The sequence below is a fragment of the Electrophorus electricus genome, chromosome 3, assembly GCF_041902795.1.
Source record: "Electrophorus electricus isolate QZ-2024a chromosome 3, ASM4190279v1, whole genome shotgun sequence".
NCBI classification, from domain to species: domain Eukaryota; kingdom Metazoa; phylum Chordata; class Actinopteri; order Gymnotiformes; family Gymnotidae; genus Electrophorus; species Electrophorus electricus.
In genome coordinates, this window is record NC_137499.1 from 10000180 (window position 1) to 10023189 (window position 23010).

General features: G+C 42.4%; 18 non-coding genes across 18 annotated transcripts; 9 read left to right on the top strand and 9 right to left on the bottom strand.

Annotated features, from left to right (window-relative positions):
* The first annotated feature begins 188 nt into the window (after window positions 1-188).
* On the top strand, window positions 189-262 carry trnan-guu (transfer RNA asparagine (anticodon GUU)). The gene has a single exon. It is a non-coding gene; the product is annotated as a tRNA-Asn (tRNA).
* Window positions 263-362: 100 nt separating this feature from the next.
* trnak-cuu (transfer RNA lysine (anticodon CUU)) lies at window positions 363-435 on the bottom strand. Its single transcript has one exon. It is a non-coding gene; the product is annotated as a tRNA-Lys (tRNA).
* Window positions 436-3592: 3157 nt separating this feature from the next.
* Window positions 3593-3666, top strand: trnan-guu (transfer RNA asparagine (anticodon GUU)). The gene has a single exon. It is a non-coding gene; the product is annotated as a tRNA-Asn (tRNA).
* Window positions 3667-3766: 100 nt separating this feature from the next.
* trnak-cuu (transfer RNA lysine (anticodon CUU)) lies at window positions 3767-3839 on the bottom strand. Its single transcript has one exon. It is a non-coding gene; the product is annotated as a tRNA-Lys (tRNA).
* A 3157-nt stretch (window positions 3840-6996) lies between these two features.
* On the top strand, window positions 6997-7070 carry trnan-guu (transfer RNA asparagine (anticodon GUU)). Its single transcript has one exon. It is a non-coding gene; the product is annotated as a tRNA-Asn (tRNA).
* Window positions 7071-7170: 100 nt separating this feature from the next.
* Window positions 7171-7243, bottom strand: trnak-cuu (transfer RNA lysine (anticodon CUU)). Its single transcript has one exon. It is a non-coding gene; the product is annotated as a tRNA-Lys (tRNA).
* Window positions 7244-9381: 2138 nt separating this feature from the next.
* On the top strand, window positions 9382-9455 carry trnan-guu (transfer RNA asparagine (anticodon GUU)). The gene has a single exon. It is a non-coding gene; the product is annotated as a tRNA-Asn (tRNA).
* Window positions 9456-9555: 100 nt separating this feature from the next.
* On the bottom strand, window positions 9556-9628 carry trnak-cuu (transfer RNA lysine (anticodon CUU)). The gene has a single exon. It is a non-coding gene; the product is annotated as a tRNA-Lys (tRNA).
* Window positions 9629-12783: 3155 nt separating this feature from the next.
* trnan-guu (transfer RNA asparagine (anticodon GUU)) lies at window positions 12784-12857 on the top strand. The gene has a single exon. It is a non-coding gene; the product is annotated as a tRNA-Asn (tRNA).
* A 100-nt stretch (window positions 12858-12957) lies between these two features.
* On the bottom strand, window positions 12958-13030 carry trnak-cuu (transfer RNA lysine (anticodon CUU)). The gene has a single exon. It is a non-coding gene; the product is annotated as a tRNA-Lys (tRNA).
* A 3719-nt stretch (window positions 13031-16749) lies between these two features.
* trnan-guu (transfer RNA asparagine (anticodon GUU)) lies at window positions 16750-16823 on the top strand. Its single transcript has one exon. It is a non-coding gene; the product is annotated as a tRNA-Asn (tRNA).
* Window positions 16824-16923: 100 nt separating this feature from the next.
* Window positions 16924-16996, bottom strand: trnak-cuu (transfer RNA lysine (anticodon CUU)). Its single transcript has one exon. It is a non-coding gene; the product is annotated as a tRNA-Lys (tRNA).
* A 2120-nt stretch (window positions 16997-19116) lies between these two features.
* Window positions 19117-19190, top strand: trnan-guu (transfer RNA asparagine (anticodon GUU)). The gene has a single exon. It is a non-coding gene; the product is annotated as a tRNA-Asn (tRNA).
* Window positions 19191-19290: 100 nt separating this feature from the next.
* Window positions 19291-19363, bottom strand: trnak-cuu (transfer RNA lysine (anticodon CUU)). Its single transcript has one exon. It is a non-coding gene; the product is annotated as a tRNA-Lys (tRNA).
* Window positions 19364-20959: 1596 nt separating this feature from the next.
* Window positions 20960-21033, top strand: trnan-guu (transfer RNA asparagine (anticodon GUU)). The gene has a single exon. It is a non-coding gene; the product is annotated as a tRNA-Asn (tRNA).
* Window positions 21034-21133: 100 nt separating this feature from the next.
* trnak-cuu (transfer RNA lysine (anticodon CUU)) lies at window positions 21134-21206 on the bottom strand. The gene has a single exon. It is a non-coding gene; the product is annotated as a tRNA-Lys (tRNA).
* Window positions 21207-22284: 1078 nt separating this feature from the next.
* Window positions 22285-22358, top strand: trnan-guu (transfer RNA asparagine (anticodon GUU)). Its single transcript has one exon. It is a non-coding gene; the product is annotated as a tRNA-Asn (tRNA).
* A 100-nt stretch (window positions 22359-22458) lies between these two features.
* On the bottom strand, window positions 22459-22531 carry trnak-cuu (transfer RNA lysine (anticodon CUU)). Its single transcript has one exon. It is a non-coding gene; the product is annotated as a tRNA-Lys (tRNA).
* Window positions 22532-23010: the final 479 nt, after the last annotated feature.

Below are 23010 nucleotides of genomic sequence, written 5' to 3' on the forward strand. Positions count from 1 at the left end.
GACAAGGTTGTGGGAATTTATTTTCATAGAAGTGGAAGAAATACTGGGACTTTGTTTTCTCTGTGATGCGATCGGTAAGCGCGCTCGGCTCTTAAGCGAAAGGATGATGGAGTTCCTCCTTTACATTTGGTCTTAATATTGCATCATTTGCTCAGCTGCTGGCGTGACCTGTATAAACAGTAACACATGTCTCTGTGGCGCAATAGGTTAGCGCGTTCGGCTGTTAACCGAAAGGATGGTGGTTCAAGCCCACCCAGGGACGCTGACCGGGTAGTTGCTGTGTTTTGTTTTTTCACTAGCAAAGTCTTAGATTGCTTGAAATAGTTCTACTCAACTCTGAAAGACAAAGAGAGATAACATCACGCCCAACGTGGGGCTTGAACCCACGACCCTGAGATTAAGAGTCTCATGCTCTACCGACTGAGCTAGCCAGGCAATCGTACTCTGCTTTTTCACGCGTTTGCTCTCGCAGCCCATTAACGCTGATATGTTCAGCTGGACGTTAGCGATGCTTGCGGTGTGTTGCACAGAGTCAAGAAATTTAACATTAAAAGCATACTTAACCTGGTGCTCGCGCTCTGGTGATCTGCAGCTTGGGAGTCTCAAGTACCAATAACTCAGCTAACACCTGTTCCATTCATGTGCCTAATAATGGAGTGCCTCCTTCTAAGATTTTAACCCCTTTCATTTACACTTGGGAGTGTAAAGCAGTAGAAAAGGGATATTGACCCTGATGCTGCTTTCTCTTTGCAGTGGCTCGTCGTTACTTCAAAAGCAATGGAACAGCAATCGCATCACAGAGAAAACAAAGTTGTGTGAATTTATTTTCAGAGAAGTGGAAGAAATACTGGGACTCTCTTTTCTCTGTGATACGATCGGTAAGCGCGCTCGGCTGTTAAGCGAAAGGATAATGGAGTTCCTCTACATTTGCGAGCCAAAAGCGTCTTCTGTTAGTCCCTTTGTTGAGTGAATCCATTTTAACTGGGTGTTCAACGTCATTAGAACTGTATTTTTAAGAGGAGAAAGTCTAACCACACATAATTCAGATAATCGATACAAATGGACGGAACATGCGTAAACAAGCTCATAATATAAGAAACCCAGGGCTGGTAATTATATATGATGGTGTTTCGTGGACAAAAAGACCAAATCTATGTATGAAGTTGGTCTTAATATTGCATCATTTGCTCTGCTGCTGGTTGCGACATACAAGAAACCCAACAAAAGGTCATTCAGAGAAGAGCAAGCAGAAAAGCGATATTGACCCTGATGCTCCTTTCTCGTTGCAGTGGCTCCTCGTTACACCAGAAGTCATCAAACAGGACAAGGTTGTGGGAATTTATTTTCATAGGAGTGGAAGAAATACTGGGACTCTCTTTTCTCTGTGATACGATCGGTAAGCGCGCTCGGCTGTTAAGCGAAAGGATAATGGAGTTCCTCCTTTACATTTGCGAGCCAAAAGCGTCTTCTGTTAGTCCCTTTGTTGAGTGAATCCATTTTAACTGGGTGTTCAACGTCATTAGAACTGTATTTTTAAGAGGAGAAAGTCTAACCACACGTAATTCAGATAATCGATACAAATGGACGGAACATGCGTAAACAAGCTCATAATATAAGAAACCCAGGGCTGGTAATTATATATGATGGTGTTTCGTGGACAAAAAGACCAAATCTATGTATGAAGTTGGTCTTAATATTGCATCATTTGCTCTGCTGCTGGTTGCGACATACAAGAAACCCAACAAAAGGTCATTCAGAGAAGAGCAAGCAGAAAAGCGATATTGACCCTGATGCTCCTTTCTCGTTGCAGTGGCTCCTCGTTACACCAGAAGTCATCAAACAGGACAAGGTTGTGGGAATTTATTTTCATAGAAGTGGAAGAAATACTGGGACTTTGTTTTCTCTGTGATGCGATCGGTAAGCGCGCTCGGCTGTTAAGCGAAAGGATGATGGAGTTCCTCCTTTACATTTGCGAGCCAAAAGCGTCTTCTGTTAGTCCCTTTGTTGAGTGAATCCATTTTAACTGGGTGTTCAACGTCATTAGAACTGTATTTTTAAGAGGAGAAAGTCTAACCACACGTAATTCAGATAATCGATACAAATGGACGGAACATGCGTAAACAAGCTCATAATATAAGAAACCCAGGGCTGGTAATTATATATGATGGTGTTTCGTGGACAAAAAGACCAAATCTATGTATGAAGTTGGTCTTAATATTGCATCATTTGCTCTGCTGCTGGTTGCGACATACAAGAAACCCAACAAAAGGTCATTCAGAGAAGAGCAAGCAGAAAAGCGATATTGACCCTGATGCTCCTTTCTCGTTGCAGTGGCTCCTCGTTACACCAGAAGTCATCAAACAGGACAAGGTTGTGGGAATTTATTTTCATAGAAGTGGAAGAAATACTGGGACTCTCTTTTCTCTGTGATACGATCGGTAAGCGCGCTCGGCTGTTAAGCGGAAGGATAATGGAGTTCCTCCTTTACATTTGCGAGCCAAAAGCGTCTTCTGTTAGTCCCTTTGTTGAGTGAATCCATTTTAACTGGGTGTTCAACGTCATTAGAACTGTATTTTTAAGAGGAGAAAGTCTAACCACACGTAATTCAGATAATCGATACAAATGGACGGAACATGCGTAAACAAGCTCATAATATAAGAAACCCAGGGCTGGTAATTATATATGATGGTGTTTCGTGGACAAAAAGACCAAATCTATGTATGAAGTTGGTCTTAATATTGCATCATTTGCTCTGCTGCTGGTTGCGACATACAAGAAACCCAACAAAAGGTCATTCAGAGAAGAGCAAGCAGAAAAGCGATATTGACCCTGATGCTCCTTTCTCGTTGCAGTGGCTCCTCGTTACACCAGAAGTCATCAAACAGGACAAGGTTGTGTGAATTTATTTTCAGAGAAGTGGAAGAAATACTGGGACTCTTTTCTCTGTGATACGATCGGTAAGCGCGCTCGGCTGTTAAGCGAAAGGATAATGGAGTTCCTCCTTTACATTTGCGAGCCAAAAGCGTCTTCTGTTAGTCCCTTTGTTGAGTGAATCCATTTTAACTGGGTGTTCAACGTCATTAGAACTGTATTTTTAAGAGGAGAAAGTCTAACCACACGTAATTCAGATAATCGATACAAATGGACGGAACATGCGTAAACAAGCTCATAATATAAGAAACCCAGGGCTGGTAATTATATATGATGGTGTTTCGTGGACAAAAAGACCAAATCTATGTATGAAGTTGGTCTTAATATTGCATCATTTGCTCTGCTGCTGGTTGCGACATACAAGAAACCCAACAAAAGGTCATTCAGAGAAGAGCAAGCAGAAAAGCGATATTGACCCTGATGCTCCTTTCTCGTTGCAGTGGCTCCTCGTTACACCAGAAGTCATCAAACAGGACAAGGTTGTGGGAATTTATTTTCATAGAAGTGGAAGAAATACTGGGACTTTGTTTTCTCTGTGATGCGATCGGTAAGCGCGCTCGGCTCTTAAGCGAAAGGATGATGGAGTTCCTCCTTTACATTTGGTCTTAATATTGCATCATTTGCTCAGCTGCTGGCGTGAACTGTATAAACAGTAACACATGTCTCTGTGGCGCAATAGGTTAGCGCGTTCGGCTGTTAACCGAAAGGATGGTGGTTCAAGCCCACCCAGGGACGCTGACCGGGTAGTTGCTGTGTTTTGTTTTTTCACTAGCAAAGTCTTAGATTGCTTGAAATAGTTCTACTCAACTCTGAAAGACAAAGAGAGATAACATCACGCCCAACGTGGGGCTTGAACCCACGACCCTGAGATTAAGAGTCTCATGCTCTACCGACTGAGCTAGCCAGGCAACCGTACTCTGCTTTTTCACGCGTTTGCTCTCGCAGCCCATTAACGCTGATATGTTCAGCTGGACGTTAGCGATGCTTGCGGTGTGTTGCACAGAGTCAAGAAATTTAACATTAAAAGCATACTTAACCTGGTGCTCGCGCTCTGGTGATCTGCAGCTTGGGAGTCTCAAGTACCAATAACTCAGCTAACACCTGTTCCATTCATGTGCCTAATAATGGAGTGCCTCCTTCTAAGATTTTAACCCCTTTCATTTACACTTGGGAGTGTAAAGCAGTAGAAAAGGGATATTGACCCTGATGCTGCTTTCTCTTTGCAGTGGCTCGTCGTTACTTCAAAAGCAATGGAACAGCAATCGCATCACAGAGAAAACAAAGTTGTGTGAATTTATTTTCAGAGAAGTGGAAGAAATACTGGGACTCTCTTTTCTCTGTGATACGATCGGTAAGCGCGCTCGGCTGTTAAGCGAAAGGATAATGGAGTTCCTCTACATTTGCGAGCCAAAAGCGTCTTCTGTTAGTCCCTTTGTTGAGTGAATCCATTTTAACTGGGTGTTCAACGTCATTAGAACTGTATTTTTAAGAGGAGAAAGTCTAACCACACGTAATTCAGATAATCGATACAAATGGACGGAACATGCGTAAACAAGCTCATAATATAAGAAACCCAGGGCTGGTAATTATATATGATGGTGTTTCGTGGACAAAAAGACCAAATCTATGTATGAAGTTGGTCTTAATATTGCATCATTTGCTCTGCTGCTGGTTGCGACATACAAGAAACCCAACAAAAGGTCATTCAGAGAAGAGCAAGCAGAAAAGCGATATTGACCCTGATGCTCCTTTCTCGTTGCAGTGGCTCCTCGTTACACCAGAAGTCATCAAACAGGACAAGGTTGTGGGAATTTATTTTCATAGGAGTGGAAGAAATACTGGGACTCTCTTTTCTCTGTGATACGATCGGTAAGCGCGCTCGGCTGTTAAGCGAAAGGATAATGGAGTTCCTCCTTTACATTTGCGAGCCAAAAGCGTCTTCTGTTAGTCCCTTTGTTGAGTGAATCCATTTTAACTGGGTGTTCAACGTCATTAGAACTGTATTTTTAAGAGGAGAAAGTCTAACCACACGTAATTCAGATAATCGATACAAATGGACGGAACATGCGTAAACAAGCTCATAATATAAGAAACCCAGGGCTGGTAATTATATATGATGGTGTTTCGTGGACAAAAAGACCAAATCTATGTATGAAGTTGGTCTTAATATTGCATCATTTGCTCTGCTGCTGGTTGCGACATACAAGAAACCCAACAAAAGGTCATTCAGAGAAGAGCAAGCAGAAAAGCGATATTGACCCTGATGCTCCTTTCTCGTTGCAGTGGCTCCTCGTTACACCAGAAGTCATCAAACAGGACAAGGTTGTGGGAATTTATTTTCATAGAAGTGGAAGAAATACTGGGACTTTGTTTTCTCTGTGATGCGATCGGTAAGCGCGCTCGGCTGTTAAGCGAAAGGATGATGGAGTTCCTCCTTTACATTTGCGAGCCAAAAGCGTCTTCTGTTAGTCCCTTTGTTGAGTGAATCCATTTTAACTGGGTGTTCAACGTCATTAGAACTGTATTTTTAAGAGGAGAAAGTCTAACCACACGTAATTCAGATAATCGATACAAATGGACGGAACATGCGTAAACAAGCTCATAATATAAGAAACCCAGGGCTGGTAATTATATATGATGGTGTTTCGTGGACAAAAAGACCAAATCTATGTATGAAGTTGGTCTTAATATTGCATCATTTGCTCTGCTGCTGGTTGCGACATACAAGAAACCCAACAAAAGGTCATTCAGAGAAGAGCAAGCAGAAAAGCGATATTGACCCTGATGCTCCTTTCTCGTTGCAGTGGCTCCTCGTTACACCAGAAGTCATCAAACAGGACAAGGTTGTGGGAATTTATTTTCATAGAAGTGGAAGAAATACTGGGACTCTCTTTTCTCTGTGATACGATCGGTAAGCGCGCTCGGCTGTTAAGCGAAAGGATAATGGAGTTCCTCCTTTACATTTGCGAGCCAAAAGCGTCTTCTGTTAGTCCCTTTGTTGAGTGAATCCATTTTAACTGGGTGTTCAACGTCATTAGAACTGTATTTTTAAGAGGAGAAAGTCTAACCACACGTAATTCAGATAATCGATACAAATGGACGGAACATGCGTAAACAAGCTCATAATATAAGAAACCCAGGGCTGGTAATTATATATGATGGTGTTTCGTGGACAAAAAGACCAAATCTATGTATGAAGTTGGTCTTAATATTGCATCATTTGCTCTGCTGCTGGTTGCGACATACAAGAAACCCAACAAAAGGTCATTCAGAGAAGAGCAAGCAGAAAAGCGATATTGACCCTGATGCTCCTTTCTCGTTGCAGTGGCTCCTCGTTACACCAGAAGTCATCAAACAGGACAAGGTTGTGTGAATTTATTTTCAGAGAAGTGGAAGAAATACTGGGACTCTTTTCTCTGTGATACGATCGGTAAGCGCGCTCGGCTGTTAAGCGAAAGGATAATGGAGTTCCTCCTTTACATTTGCGAGCCAAAAGCGTCTTCTGTTAGTCCCTTTGTTGAGTGAATCCATTTTAACTGGGTGTTCAACGTCATTAGAACTGTATTTTTAAGAGGAGAAAGTCTAACCACACGTAATTCAGATAATCGATACAAATGGACGGAACATGCGTAAACAAGCTCATAATATAAGAAACCCAGGGCTGGTAATTATATATGATGGTGTTTCGTGGACAAAAAGACCAAATCTATGTATGAAGTTGGTCTTAATATTGCATCATTTGCTCTGCTGCTGGTTGCGACATACAAGAAACCCAACAAAAGGTCATTCAGAGAAGAGCAAGCAGAAAAGCGATATTGACCCTGATGCTCCTTTCTCGTTGCAGTGGCTCCTCGTTACACCAGAAGTCATCAAACAGGACAAGGTTGTGGGAATTTATTTTCATAGAAGTGGAAGAAATACTGGGACTTTGTTTTCTCTGTGATGCGATCGGTAAGCGCGCTCGGCTCTTAAGCGAAAGGATGATGGAGTTCCTCCTTTACATTTGGTCTTAATATTGCATCATTTGCTCAGCTGCTGGCATGAACTGTATAAACAGAAACACATGTCTCTGTGGCGCAATAGGTTAGCGCGTTCGGCTGTTAACCGAAAGGATGGTGGTTCAAGCCCACCCAGGGACGCTGACCGGGTAGTTGCTGTGTTTTGTTTTTTCACTAGCAAAGTCTTAGATTGCTTGAAATAGTTCTACTCAACTCTGAAAGACAAAGAGAGATAACATCACGCCCAACGTGGGGCTTGAACCCACGACCCTGAGATTAAGAGTCTCATGCTCTACCGACTGAGCTAGCCAGGCAACCGTACTCTGCTTTTTCACGCGTTTGCTCTCGCAGCCCATTAACGCTGATATGTTCAGCTGGACGTTAGCGATGCTTGCGGTGTGTTGCACAGAGTCAAGAAATTTAACATTAAAAGCATACTTAACCTGGTGCTCGCGCTCTGGTGATCTGCAGCTTGGGAGTCTCAAGTACCAATAACTCAGCTAACACCTGTTCCATTCATGTGCCTAATAATGGAGTGCCTCCTTCTAAGATTTTAACCCCTTTCATTTACACTTGGGAGTGTAAAGCAGTAGAAAAGGGATATTGACCCTGATGCTGCTTTCTCTTTGCAGTGGCTCGTCGTTACTTCAAAAGCAATGGAACAGCAATCGCATCACAGAGAAAACAAAGTTGTGTGAATTTATTTTCAGAGAAGTGGAAGAAATACTGGGACTCTCTTTTCTCTGTGATACGATCGGTAAGCGCGCTCGGCTGTTAAGCGAAAGGATAATGGAGTTCCTCCTTTACATTTGCGAGCCAAAAGCGTCTTCTGTTAGTCCCTTTGTTGAGTGAATCCATTTTAACTGGGTGTTCAACGTCATTAGAACTGTATTTTTAAGAGGAGAAAGTCTAACCACACGTAATTCAGATAATCGATACAAATGGACGGAACATGCGTAAACAAGCTCATAATATAAGAAACCCAGGGCTGGTAATTATATATGATGGTGTTTCGTGGACAAAAAGACCAAATCTATGTATGAAGTTGGTCTTAATATTGCATCATTTGCTCTGCTGCTGGTTGCGACATACAAGAAACCCAACAAAAGGTCATTCAGAGAAGAGCAAGCAGAAAAGCGATATTGACCCTGATGCTCCTTTCTCGTTGCAGTGGCTCCTCGTTACACCAGAAGTCATCAAACAGGACAAGGTTGTGGGAATTTATTTTCATAGAAGTGGAAGAAATACTGGGACTCTCTTTTCTCTGTGATACGATCGGTAAGCGCGCTCGGCTGTTAAGCGAAAGGATAATGGAGTTCCTCCTTTACATTTGCGAGCCAAAAGCGTCTTCTGTTAGTCCCTTTGTTGAGTGAATCCATTTTAACTGGGTGTTCAACGTCATTAGAACTGTATTTTTAAGAGGAGAAAGTCTAACCACACGTAATTCAGATAATCGATACAAATGGACGGAACATGCGTAAACAAGCTCATAATATAAGAAACCCAGGGCTGGTAATTATATATGATGGTGTTTCGTGGACAAAAAGACCAAATCTATGTATGAAGTTGGTCTTAATATTGCATCATTTGCTCTGCTGCTGGTTGCGACATACAAGAAACCCAACAAAAGGTCATTCAGAGAAGAGCAAGCAGAAAAGCGATATTGACCCTGATGCTGCTTTCTCTTTGCAGTGGCTCGTCGTTACTTCAAAAGCAATGGAACAGCAATCGCATCACAGAGAAAACAAAGTTGTGTGAATTTATTTTCAGAGAAGTGGAAGAAATACTGGGACTCTCTTTTCTCTGTGATACGATCGGTAAGCGCGCTCGGCTGTTAAGCGAAAGGATAATGGAGTTCCTCCTTTACATTTGCGAGCCAAAAGCGTCTTCTGTTAGTCCCTTTGTTGAGTGAATCCATTTTAACTGGGTGTTCAACGTCATTAGAACTGTATTTTTAAGAGGAGAAAGTCTAACCACACGTAATTCAGATAATCGATACAAATGGACGGAACATGCGTAAACAAGCTCATAATATAAGAAACCCAGGGCTGGTAATTATATATGATGGTGTTTCGTGGACAAAAAGACCAAATCTATGTATGAAGTTGGTCTTAATATTGCATCATTTGCTCTGCTGCTGGTTGCGACATACAAGAAACCCAACAAAAGGTCATTCAGAGAAGAGCAAGCAGAAAAGCGATATTGACCCTGATGCTCCTTTCTCGTTGCAGTGGCTCCTCGTTACACCAGAAGTCATCAAACAGGACAAGGTTGTGGGAATTTATTTTCATAGAAGTGGAAGAAATACTGGGACTTTGTTTTCTCTGTGATGCGATCGGTAAGCGCGCTCGGCTCTTAAGCGAAAGGATGATGGAGTTCCTCCTTTACATTTGGTCTTAATATTGCATCATTTGCTCAGCTGCTGGCGTGAACTGTATAAACAGTAACACATGTCTCTGTGGCGCAATAGGTTAGTGCGTTCGGCTGTTAACCGAAAGGATGGTGGTTCAAGCCCACCCAGGGACGCTGACCGGGTAGTTGCTGTGTTTTGTTTTTTCACTAGCAAAGTCTTAGATTGCTTGAAATAGTTCTACTCAACTCTGAAAGACAAAGAGAGATAACATCACGCCCAACGTGGGGCTTGAACCCACGACCCTGAGATTAAGAGTCTCATGCTCTACCGACTGAGCTAGCCAGGCAACCGTACTCTGCTTTTTCACGCGTTTGCTCTCGCAGCCCATTAACGCTGATATGTTCAGCTGGACGTTAGCGATGCTTGCGGTGTGTTGCACAGAGTCAAGAAATTTAACATTAAAAGCATACTTAACCTGGTGCTCGCGCTCTGGTGATCTGCAGCTTGGGAGTCTCAAGTACCAATAACTCAGCTAACACCTGTTCCATTCATGTGCCTAATAATGGAGTGCCTCCTTCTAAGATTTTAACCCCTTTCATTTACACTTGGGAGTGTAAAGCAGTAGAAAAGGGATATTGACCCTGATGCTGCTTTCTCTTTGCAGTGGCTCGTCGTTACTTCAAAAGCAATGGAACAGCAATCGCATCACAGAGAAAACAAAGTTGTGTGAATTTATTTTCAGAGAAGTGGAAGAAATACTGGGACTCTCTTTTCTCTGTGATACGATCGGTAAGCGCGCTCGGCTGTTAAGCGAAAGGATAATGGAGTTCCTCTACATTTGCGAGCCAAAAGCGTCTTCTGTTAGTCCCTTTGTTGAGTGAATCCATTTTAACTGGGTGTTCAACGTCATTAGAACTGTATTTTTAAGAGGAGAAAGTCTAACCACACGTAATTCAGATAATCGATACAAATGGACGGAACATGCGTAAACAAGCTCATAATATAAGAAACCCAGGGCTGGTAATTATATATGATGGTGTTTCGTGGACAAAAAGACCAAATCTATGTATGAAGTTGGTCTTAATATTGCATCATTTGCTCTGCTGCTGGTTGCGACATACAAGAAACCCAACAAAAGGTCATTCAGAGAAGAGCAAGCAGAAAAGCGATATTGACCCTGATGCTCCTTTCTCGTTGCAGTGGCTCCTCGTTACACCAGAAGTCATCAAACAGGACAAGGTTGTGGGAATTTATTTTCATAGGAGTGGAAGAAATACTGGGACTCTCTTTTCTCTGTGATACGATCGGTAAGCGCGCTCGGCTGTTAAGCGAAAGGATAATGGAGTTCCTCCTTTACATTTGCGAGCCAAAAGCGTCTTCTGTTAGTCCCTTTGTTGAGTGAATCCATTTTAACTGGGTGTTCAACGTCATTAGAACTGTATTTTTAAGAGGAGAAAGTCTAACCACACGTAATTCAGATAATCGATACAAATGGACGGAACATGCGTAAACAAGCTCATAATATAAGAAACCCAGGGCTGGTAATTATATATGATGGTGTTTCGTGGACAAAAAGACCAAATCTATGTATGAAGTTGGTCTTAATATTGCATCATTTGCTCTGCTGCTGGTTGCGACATACAAGAAACCCAACAAAAGGTCATTCAGAGAAGAGCAAGCAGAAAAGCGATATTGACCCTGATGCTCCTTTCTCGTTGCAGTGGCTCCTCGTTACACCAGAAGTCATCAAACAGGACAAGGTTGTGGGAATTTATTTTCATAGAAGTGGAAGAAATACTGGGACTTTGTTTTCTCTGTGATGCGATCGGTAAGCGCGCTCGGCTGTTAAGCGAAAGGATGATGGAGTTCCTCCTTTCCATTTGCGAGCCAAAAGCGTCTTCTGTTAGTCCCTTTGTTGAGTGAATCCATTTTAACTGGGTGTTCAACGTCATTAGAACTGTATTTTTAAGAGGAGAAAGTCTAACCACACGTAATTCAGATAATCGATACAAATGGACGGAACATGCGTAAACAAGCTCATAATATAAGAAACCCAGGGCTGGTAATTATATATGATGGTGTTTCGTGGACAAAAAGACCAAATCTATGTATGAAGTTGGTCTTAATATTGCATCATTTGCTCTGCTGCTGGTTGCGACATACAAGAAACCCAACAAAAGGTCATTCAGAGAAGAGCAAGCAGAAAAGCGATATTGACCCTGATGCTCCTTTCTCGTTGCAGTGGCTCCTCGTTACACCAGAAGTCATCAAACAGGACAAGGTTGTGGGAATTTATTTTCATAGAAGTGGAAGAAATACTGGGACTCTCTTTTCTCTGTGATACGATCGGTAAGCGCTCGGCTGTTAAGCGAAAGGATAATGGAGTTCCTCCTTTACATTTGCGAGCCAAAAGCGTCTTCTGTTAGTCCCTTTGTTGAGTGAATCCATTTTAACTGGGTGTTCAACGTCATTAGAACTGTATTTTTAAGAGGAGAAAGTCTAACCACACGTAATTCAGATAATCGATACAAATGGACGGAACATGCGTAAACAAGCTCATAATATAAGAAACCCAGGGCTGGTAATTATATATGATGGTGTTTCGTGGACAAAAAGACCAAATCTATGTATGAAGTTGGTCTTAATATTGCATCATTTGCTCTGCTGCTGGTTGCGACATACAAGAAACCCAACAAAAGGTCATTCAGAGAAGAGCAAGCAGAAAAGCGATATTGACCCTGATGCTCCTTTCTCGTTGCAGTGGCTCCTCGTTACACCAGAAGTCATCAAACAGGACAAGGTTGTGTGAATTTATTTTCAGAGAAGTGGAAGAAATACTGGGACTCTTTTCTCTGTGATACGATCGGTAAGCGCGCTCGGCTGTTAAGCGAAAGGATAATGGAGTTCCTCCTTTACATTTGCGAGCCAAAAGCGTCTTCTGTTAGTCCCTTTGTTGAGTGAATCCATTTTAACTGGGTGTTCAACGTCATTAGAACTGTATTTTTAAGAGGAGAAAGTCTAACCACACGTAATTCAGATAATCGATACAAATGGACGGAACATGCGTAAACAAGCTCATAATATAAGAAACCCAGGGCTGGTAATTATATATGATGGTGTTTCGTGGACAAAAAGACCAAATCTATGTATGAAGTTGGTCTTAATATTGCATCATTTGCTCTGCTGCTGGTTGCGACATACAAGAAACCCAACAAAAGGTCATTCAGAGAAGAGCAAGCAGAAAAGCGATATTGACCCTGATGCTCCTTTCTCGTTGCAGTGGCTCCTCGTTACACCAGAAGTCATCAAACAGGACAAGGTTGTGGGAATTTATTTTCATAGAAGTGGAAGAAATACTGGGACTTTGTTTTCTCTGTGATACGATCGGTAAGCGCGCTCGGCTGTTAAGCGAAAGGATGATGGAGTTCCTCCTTTACATTTGGTCTTAATATTGCATCATTTGCTCAGCTGCTGGCATGAACTGTATAAACAGAAACACATGTCTCTGTGGCGCAATAGGTTAGCGCGTTCGGCTGTTAACCGAAAGGATGGTGGTTCAAGCCCACCCAGGGACGCTGACCGGGTAGTTGCTGTGTTTTGTTTTTTCACTAGCAAAGTCTTAGATTGCTTGAAATAGTTCTACTCAACTCTGAAAGACAAAGAGAGATAACATCACGCCCAACGTGGGGCTTGAACCCACGACCCTGAGATTAAGAGTCTCATGCTCTACCGACTGAGCTAGCCAGGCAACCGTACTCTGCTTTTTCACGCGTTTGCTCTCGCAGCCCATTAACGCTGATATGTTCAGCTGGACGTTAGCGATGCTTGCGGTGTGTTGCACAGAGTCAAGAAATTTAACATTAAAAGCATACTTAACCTGGTGCTCGCGCTCTGGTGATCTGCAGCTTGGGAGTCTCAAGTACCAATAACTCAGCTAACACCTGTTCCATTCATGTGCCTAATAATGGAGTGCCTCCTTCTAAGATTTTAACCCCTTTCATTTACACTTGGGAGTGTAAAGCAGTAGAAAAGGGATATTGACCCTGATGCTGCTTTCTCTTTGCAGTGGCTCGTCGTTACTTCAAAAGCAATGGAACAGCAATCGCATCACAGAGAAAACAAAGTTGTGTGAATTTATTTTCAGAGAAGTGGAAGAAATACTGGGACTCTCTTTTCTCTGTGATACGATCGGTAAGCGCGCTCGGCTGTTAAGCGAAAGGATAATGGAGTTCCTCCTTTACATTTGCGAGCCAAAAGCGTCTTCTGTTAGTCCCTTTGTTGAGTGAATCCATTTTAACTGGGTGTTCAACGTCATTAGAACTGTATTTTTAAGAGGAGAAAGTCTAACCACACGTAATTCAGATAATCGATACAAATGGACGGAACATGCGTAAACAAGCTCATAATATAAGAAACCCAGGGCTGGTAATTATATATGATGGTGTTTCGTGGACAAAAAGACCAAATCTATGTATGAAGTTGGTCTTAATATTGCATCATTTGCTCTGCTGCTGGTTGCGACATACAAGAAACCCAACAAAAGGTCATTCAGAGAAGAGCAAGCAGAAAAGCGATATTGACCCTGATGCTCCTTTCTCGTTGCAGTGGCTCCTCGTTACACCAGAAGTCATCAAACAGGACAAGGTTGTGGGAATTTATTTTCATAGAAGTGGAAGAAATACTGGGACTCTCTTTTCTCTGTGATACGATCGGTAAGCGCGCTCGGCTGTTAAGCGAAAGGATAATGGAGTTCCTCCTTTACATTTGCGAGCCAAAAGCGTCTTCTGTTAGTCCCTTTGTTGAGTGAATCCATTTTAACTGGGTGTTCAACGTCATTAGAACTGTATTTTTAAGAGGAGAAAGTCTAACCACACGTAATTCAGATAATCGATACAAATGGACGGAACATGCGTAAACAAGCTCATAATATAAGAAACCCAGGGCTGGTAATTATATATGATGGTGTTTCGTGGACAAAAAGACCAAATCTATGTATGAAGTTGGTCTTAATATTGCATCATTTGCTCTGCTGCTGGTTGCGACATACAAGAAACCCAACAAAAGGTCATTCAGAGAAGAGCAAGCAGAAAAGCGATATTGACCCTGATGCTGCTTTCTCTTTGCAGTGGCTCGTCGTTACTTCAAAAGCAATGGAACAGCAATCGCATCACAGAGAAAACAAAGTTGTGTGAATTTATTTTCAGAGAAGTGGAAGAAATACTGGGACTCTCTTTTCTCTGTGATACGATCGGTAAGCGCGCTCGGCTGTTAAGCGAAAGGATAATGGAGTTCCTCCTTTACATTTGCGAGCCAAAAGCGTCTTCTGTTAGTCCCTTTGTTGAGTGAATCCATTTTAACTGGGTGTTCAACGTCATTAGAACTGTATTTTTAAGAGGAGAAAGTCTAACCACACGTAATTCAGATAATCGATACAAATGGACGGAACATGCGTAAACAAGCTCATAATATAAGAAACCCAGGGCTGGTAATTATATATGATGGTGTTTCGTGGACAAAAAGACCAAATCTATGTATGAAGTTGGTCTTAATATTGCATCATTTGCTCTGCTGCTGGTTGCGACATACAAGAAACCCAACAAAAGGTCATTCAGAGAAGAGCAAGCAGAAAAGCGATATTGACCCTGATGCTCCTTTCTCGTTGCAGTGGCTCCTCGTTACACCAGAAGTCATCAAACAGGACAAGGTTGTGGGAATTTATTTTCATAGAAGTGGAAGAAATACTGGGACTTTGTTTTCTCTGTGATGCGATCGGTAAGCGCGCTCGGCTGTTAAGCGAAAGGATGATGGAGTTCCTCCTTTACATTTGCGAGCCAAAAGCGTCTTCTGTTAGTCCCTTTGTTGAGTGAATCCATTTTAACTGGGTGTTCAACGTCATTAGAACTGTATTTTTAAGAGGAGAAAGTCTAACCACACGTAATTCAGATAATCGATACAAATGGACGGAACATGCGTAAACAAGCTCATAATATAAGAAACCCAGGGCTGGTAATTATATATGATGGTGTTTCTTGGACAAAAAGACCAAATCTATGTATGAAGTTGGTCTTAATATTGCATCATTTGCTCTGCTGCTGGTTGCGACATACAAGAAACCCAACAAAAGGTCATTCAGAGAAGAGCAAGCAGAAAAGCGATATTGACCCTGATGCTCCTTTCTCGTTGCAGTGGCTCCTCGTTACACCAGAAGTCATCAAACAGGACAAGGTTGTGGGAATTTATTTTCATAGAAGTGGAAGAAATACTGGGACTCTCTTTTCTCTGTGATACGATCGGTAAGCCCGCTCGGCTGTTAAGCGAAAGGATAATGGAGTTCCTCCTTTACATTTGCGAGCCAAAAGCGTCTTCTGTTAGTCCCTTTGTTGAGTGAATCCATTTTAACTGGGTGTTCAACGTCATTAGAACTGTATTTTTAAGAGGAGAAAGTCTAACCACACGTAATTCAGATAATCGATACAAATGGACGGAACATGCGTAAACAAGCTCATAATATAAGAAACCCAGGGCTGGTAATTATATATGATGGTGTTTCGTGGACAAAAAGACCAAATCTATGTATGAAGTTGGTCTTAATATTGCATCATTTGCTCTGCTGCTGGTTGCGACATACAAGAAACCCAACAAAAGGTCATTCAGAGAAGAGCAAGCAGAAAAGCGATATTGACCCTGATGCTGCTTTCTCTTTGCAGTGGCTCGTCGTTACTTCAAAAGCAATGGAACAGCAATCGCATCACAGAGAAAACAAAGTTGTGTGAATTTATTTTCAGAGAAGTGGAAGAAATACTGGGACTCTCTTTTCTCTGTGATACGATCGGTAAGCGCGCTCGGCTGTTAAGCGAAAGGATAATGGAGTTCCTCCTTTACATTTGCGAGCCAAAAGCGTCTTCTGTTAGTCCCTTTGTTGAGTGAATCCATTTTAACTGGGTGTTCAACGTCATTAGAACTGTATTTTTAAGAGGAGAAAGTCTAACCACACGTAATTCAGATAATCGATACAAATGGACGGAACATGCGTAAACAAGCTCATAATATAAGAAACCCAGGGCTGGTAATTATATATGATGGTGTTTCGTGGACAAAAAGACCAAATCTATGTATGAAGTTGGTCTTAATATTGCATCATTTGCTCTGCTGCTGGTTGCGACATACAAGAAACCCAACAAAAGGTCATTCAGAGAAGAGCAAGCAGAAAAGCGATATTGACCCTGATGCTCCTTTCTCGTTGCAGTGGCTCCTCGTTACACCAGAAGTCATCAAACAGGACAAGGTTGTGGGAATTTATTTTCATAGAAGTGGAAGAAATACTGGGACTTTGTTTTCTCTGTGATGCGATCGGTAAGCGCGCTCGGCTCTTAAGCGAAAGGATGATGGAGTTCCTCCTTTACATTTGGTCTTAATATTGCATCATTTGCTCAGCTGCTGGCGTGAACTGTATAAACAGTAACACATGTCTCTGTGGCGCAATAGGTTAGCGCGTTCGGCTGTTAACCGAAAGGATGTTGGTTCAAGCCCACCCAGGGACGCTGACCGGGTAGTTGCTGTGTTTTGTTTTTTCACTAGCAAAGTCTTAGATTGCTTGAAATAGTTCTACTCAACTCTGAAAGACAAAGAGAGATAACATCACACCCAACGTGGGGCTTGAACCCACGACCCTGAGATTAAGAGTCTCATGCTCTACCGACTGAGCTAGCCAGGCAACCGTACTCTGCTTTTTCACGCGTTTGCTCTCGCAGCCCATTAACGCTGATATGTTCAGCTGGACGTTAGCGATGCTTGCGGTGTGTTGCACAGAGTCAAGAAATTTAACATTAAAAGCATACTTAACCTGGTGCTCGCGCTCTGGTGATCTGCAGCTTGGGAGTCTCAAGTACCAATAACTCAGCTAACACCTGTTCCATTCATGTGCCTAATAATGGAGTGCCTCCTTCTAAGATTTTAACGCCTTTCATTTACACTTGGGAGTGTAAAGCAGTAGAAAAGGGATATTGACCCTGATGCTGCTTTCTCTTTGCAGTGGCTCGTCGTTACTTCAAAAGCAATGGAACAGCAATCGCATCACAGAGAAAACAAAGTTGTGTGAATTTATTTTCAGAGAAGTGGAAGAAATACTGGGACTCTCTTTTCTCTGTGATACGATCGGTAAGCGCGCTCGGCTGTTAAGCGAAAGGATAATGGAGTTCCTCCTTTACATTTGCGAGCCAAAAGCGTCTTCTGTTAGTCCCTTTGTTGAGTGAATCCATTTTAACTGGGTGTTCAACGTCATTAGAACTGTATTTTTAAGAGGAGAAAGTCTAACCACACGTAATTCAGATAATCGATACAAATGGACGGAACATGCGTAAACAAGCTCATAATATAAGAAACCCAGGGCTGGTAATTATATATGATGGTGTTTCGTGGACAAAAAGACCAAATCTATGTATGAAGTTGGTCTTAATATTGCATCATTTGCTCTGCTGCTGGTTGCGACATACAAGAAACCCAACAAAAGGTCATTCAGAGAAGAGCAAGCAGAAAAGCGATATTGACCCTGATGCTCCTTTCTCGTTGCAGTGGCTCCTCGTTACACCAGAAGTCATCAAACAGGACAAGGTTGTGGGAATTTATTTTCATAGAAGTGGAAGAAATACTGGGACTCTCTTTTCTCTGTGATACGATCGGTAAGCGCGCTCGGCTGTTAAGCGAAAGGATAATGGAGTTCCTCCTTTACATTTGCGAGCCAAAAGCGTCTTCTGTTAGTCCCTTTGTTGAGTGAATCCATTTTAACTGGGTGTTCAACGTCATTAGAACTGTATTTTTAAGAGGAGAAAGTCTAACCACACGTAATTCAGATAATCGATACAAATGGACGGAACATGCGTAAACAAGCTCATAATATAAGAAACCCAGGGCTGGTAATTATATATGATGGTGTTTCGTGGACAAAAAGACCAAATCTATGTATGAAGTTGGTCTTAATATTGCATCATTTGCTCTGCTGCTGGTTGCGACATACAAGAAACCCAACAAAAGGTCATTCAGAGAAGAGCAAGCAGAAAAGCGATATTGACCCTGATGCTCCTTTCTCGTTGCAGTGGCTCCTCGTTACACCAGAAGTCATCAAACAGGACAAGGTTGTGGGAATTTATTTTCATAGAAGTGGAAGAAATACTGGGACTTTGTTTTCTCTGTGATGCGATCGGTAAGCGCGCTCGGCTGTTAAGCGAAAGGATGATGGAGTTCCTCCTTTACATTTGCGAGCCAAAAGCGTCTTCTGTTAGTCCCTTTGTTGAGTGAATCCATTTTAACTGGGTGTTCAACGTCATTAGAACTGTATTTTTAAGAGGAGAAAGTCTAACCACACGTAATTCAGATAATCGATACAAATGGACGGAACATGCGTAAACAAGCTCATAATATAAGAAACCCAGGGCTGGTAATTATATATGATGGTGTTTCGTGGACAAAAAGACCAAATCTATGTATGAAGTTGGTCTTAATATTGCATCATTTGCTCTGCTGCTGGTTGCGACATACAAGAAACCCAACAAAAGGTCATTCAGAGAAGAGCAAGCAGAAAAGCGATATTGACCCTGATGCTCCTTTCTCGTTGCAGTGGCTCCTCGTTACACCAGAAGTCATCAAACAGGACAAGGTTGTGGGAATTTATTTTCATAGAAGTGGAAGAAATACTGGGACTTTGTTTTCTCTGTGATGCGATCGGTAAGCGCGCTCGGCTCTTAAGCGAAAGGATGATGGAGTTCCTCCTTTACATTTGGTCTTAATATTGCATCATTTGCTCAGCTGCTGGCGTGAACTGTATAAACAGTAACACATGTCTCTGTGGCGCAATAGGTTAGCGCGTTTGGCTGTTAACCGAAAGGATGGTGGTTCAAGCCCACCCAGGGACGCTGACCGGGTAGTTGCTGTGTTTTGTTTTTTCACTAGCAAAGTCTTAGATTGCTTGAAATAGTTCTACTCAACTCTGAAAGACAAAGAGAGATAACATCACGCCCAACGTGGGGCTTTAACCCACGACCCTGAGATTAAGAGTCTCATGCTCTACCGACTGAGCTAGCCAGGCAACCGTACTCTGCTTTTTCACGCGTTTGCTCTCGCAGCCCATTAACGCTGATATGTTCAGCTGGACGTTAGCGATGCTTGCGGTGTGTTGCACAGAGTCAAGAAATTTAACATTAAAAGCATACTTAACCTGGTGCTCGCGCTCTGGTGATCTGCAGCTTGGGAGTCTCAAGTACCAATAACTCAGCTAACACCTGTTCCATTCATGTGCCTAATAATGGAGTGCCTCCTTCTAAGATTTTAACCCCTTTCATTTACACTTGGGAGTGTAAAGCAGTAGAAAAGGGATATTGACCCTGATGCTGCTTTCTCTTTGCAGTGGCTCGTCGTTACTTCAAAAGCAATGGAACAGCAATCGCATCACAGAGAAAACAAAGTTGTGTGAATTTATTTTCAGAGAAGTGGAAGAAATACTGGGACTCTCTTTTCTCTGTGATACGATCGGTAAGCGCGCTCGGCTGTTAAGCGAAAGGATAATGGAGTTCCTCTACATTTGCGAGCCAAAAGCGTCTTCTGTTAGTCCCTTTGTTGAGTGAATCCATTTTAACTGGGTGTTCAACGTCATTAGAACTGTATTTTTAAGAGGAGAAAGTCTAACCACACGTAATTCAGATAATCGATACAAATGGACGGAACATGCGTAAACAAGCTCATAATATAAGAAACCCAGGGCTGGTAATTATATATGATGGTGTTTCGTGGACAAAAAGACCAAATCTATGTATGAAGTTGGTCTTAATATTGCATCATTTGCTCTGCTGCTGGTTGCGACATACAAGAAACCCAACAAAAGGTCATTCAGAGAAGAGCAAGCAGAAAAGCGATATTGACCCTGATGCTCCTTTCTCGTTGCAGTGGCTCCTCGTTACACCAGAAGTCATCAAACAGGACAAGGTTGTGGGAATTTATTTTCATAGAAGTGGAAGAAATACTGGGACTTTGTTTTCTCTGTGATGCGATCGGTAAGCGCGCTCGGCTGTTAAGCGAAAGGATGATGGAGTTCCTCCTTTACATTTGCGAGCCAAAAGCGTCTTCTGTTAGTCCCTTTGTTGAGTGAATCCATTTTAACTGGGTGTTCAACGTCATTAGAACTGTATTTTTAAGAGGAGAAAGTCTAACCACACGTAATTCAGATAATCGATACAAATGGACGGAACATGCGTAAACAAGCTCATAATATAAGAAACCCAGGGCTGGTAATTATATATGATGGTGTTTCGTGGACAAAAAGACCAAATCTATGTATGAAGTTGGTCTTAATATTGCATCATTTGCTCTGCTGCTGGTTGCGACATACAAGAAACCCAACAAAAGGTCATTCAGAGAAGAGCAAGCAGAAAAGCGATATTGACCCTGATGCTCCTTTCTCGTTGCAGTGGCTCCTCGTTACACCAGAAGTCATCAAACAGGACAAGGTTGTGGGAATTTATTTTCATAGAAGTGGAAGAAATACTGGGACTCTCTTTTCTCTGTGATACGATCGGTAAGCGCGCTCGGCTGTTAAGCGAAAGGATGATGGAGTTCCTCCTTTACATTTGGTCTTAATATTGCATCATTTGCTCAGCTGCTGGCATGAACTGTATAAACAGAAACACATGTCTCTGTGGCGCAATAGGTTAGCGCGTTTGGCTGTTAACCGAAAGGATGGTGGTTCAAGCCCACCCAGGGACGCTGACCGGGTAGTTGCTGTGTTTTGTTTTTTCACTAGCAAAGTCTTAGATTGCTTGAAATAGTTCTACTCAACTCTGAAAGACAAAGAGAGATAACATCACGCCCAACGTGGGGCTTGAACCCACGACCCTGAGATTAAGAGTCTCATGCTCTACCGACTGAGCTAGCCAGGCAACCGTACTCTGCTTTTTCACGCGTTTGCTCTCGCAGCCCATTAACGCTGATATGTTCAGCTGGACGTTAGCGATGCTTGCGGTGTGTTGCACAGAGTCAAGAAATTTAACATTAAAAGCATACTTAACCTGGTGCTCGCGCTCTGGTGATCTGCAGCTTGGGAGTCTCAAGTACCAATAACTCAGCTAACACCTGTTCCATTCATGTGCCTAATAATGGAGTGCCTCCTTCTAAGATTTTAACCCCTTTCATTTACACTTGGGAGTGTAAAGCAGTAGAAAAGGGATATTGACCCTGATGCTGCTTTCTCTTTGCAGTGGCTCGTCGTTACTTCAAAAGCAATGGAACAGCAATCGCATCACAGAGAAAACAAAGTTGTGTGAATTTATTTTCAGAGAAGTGGAAGAAATACTGGGACTCTCTTTTCTCTGTGATACGATCGGTAAGCGCGCTCGGCTGTTAAGCGAAAGGATAATGGAGTTCCTCCTTTACATTTGCGAGCCAAAAGCGTCTTCTGTTAGTCCCTTTGTTGAGTGAATCCATTTTAACTGGGTGTTCAACGTCATTAGAACTGTATTTTTAAGAGGAGAAAGTCTAACCACACGTAATTCAGATAATCGATACAAATGGACGGAACATGCGTAAACAAGCTCATAATATAAGAAACCCAGGGCTGGTAATTATATATGATGGTGTTTCGTGGACAAAAAGACCAAATCTATGTATGAAGTTGGTCTTAATATTGCATCATTTGCTCTGCTGCTGGTTGCGACATACAAGAAACCCAACAAAAGGTCATTCAGAGAAGAGCAAGCAGAAAAGCGATATTGACCCTGATGCTCCTTTCTCGTTGCAGTGGCTCCTCGTTACACCAGAAGTCATCAAACAGGACAAGGTTGTGGGAATTTATTTTCATAGGAGTGGAAGAAATACTGGGACTCTCTTTTCTCTGTGATACGATCGGTAAGCGCGCTCGGCTGTTAAGCGAAAGGATGATGGAGTTCCTCCTTTACATTTGGTCTTAATATTGCATCATTTGCTCAGCTGCTGGCATGAACTGTATAAACAGAAACACATGTCTCTGTGGCGCAATAGGTTAGCGCGTTCGGCTGTTAACCGAAAGGATGGTGGTTCAAGCCCACCCAGGGACGCTGACCGGGTAGTTGCTGTGTTTTGTTTTTTCACTAGCAAAGTCTTAGATTGCTTGAAATAGTTCTACTCAACTCTGAAAGACAAAGAGAGATAACATCACGCCCAACGTGGGGCTTGAACCCACGACCCTGAGATTAAGAGTCTCATGCTCTACCGACTGAGCTAGCCAGGCAACCGTACTCTGCTTTTTCACGCGTTTGCTCTCGCAGCCCATTAACGCTGATATGTTCAGCTGGACGTTAGCGATGCTTGCGGTGTGTTGCACAGAGTCAAGAAATTTAACATTAAAAGCATACTTAACCTGGTGCTCGCGCTCTGGTGATCTGCAGCTTGGGAGTCTCAAGTACCAATAACTCAGCTAACACCTGTTCCATTCATGTGCCTAATAATGGAGTGCCTCCTTCTAAGATTTTAACCCCTTTCATTTACACTTGGGAGTGTAAAGCAGTAGAAAAGGGATATTGACCCTGATGCTGCTTTCTCTTTGCAGTGGCTCGTCGTTACTTCAAAAGCAATGGAACAGCAATCGCATCACAGAGAAAACAAAGTTGTGTGAATTTATTTTCAGAGAAGTGGAAGAAATACTGGGACTCTCTTTTCTCTGTGATACGATCGGTAAGCGCGCTCGGCTGTTAAGCGAAAGGATAATGG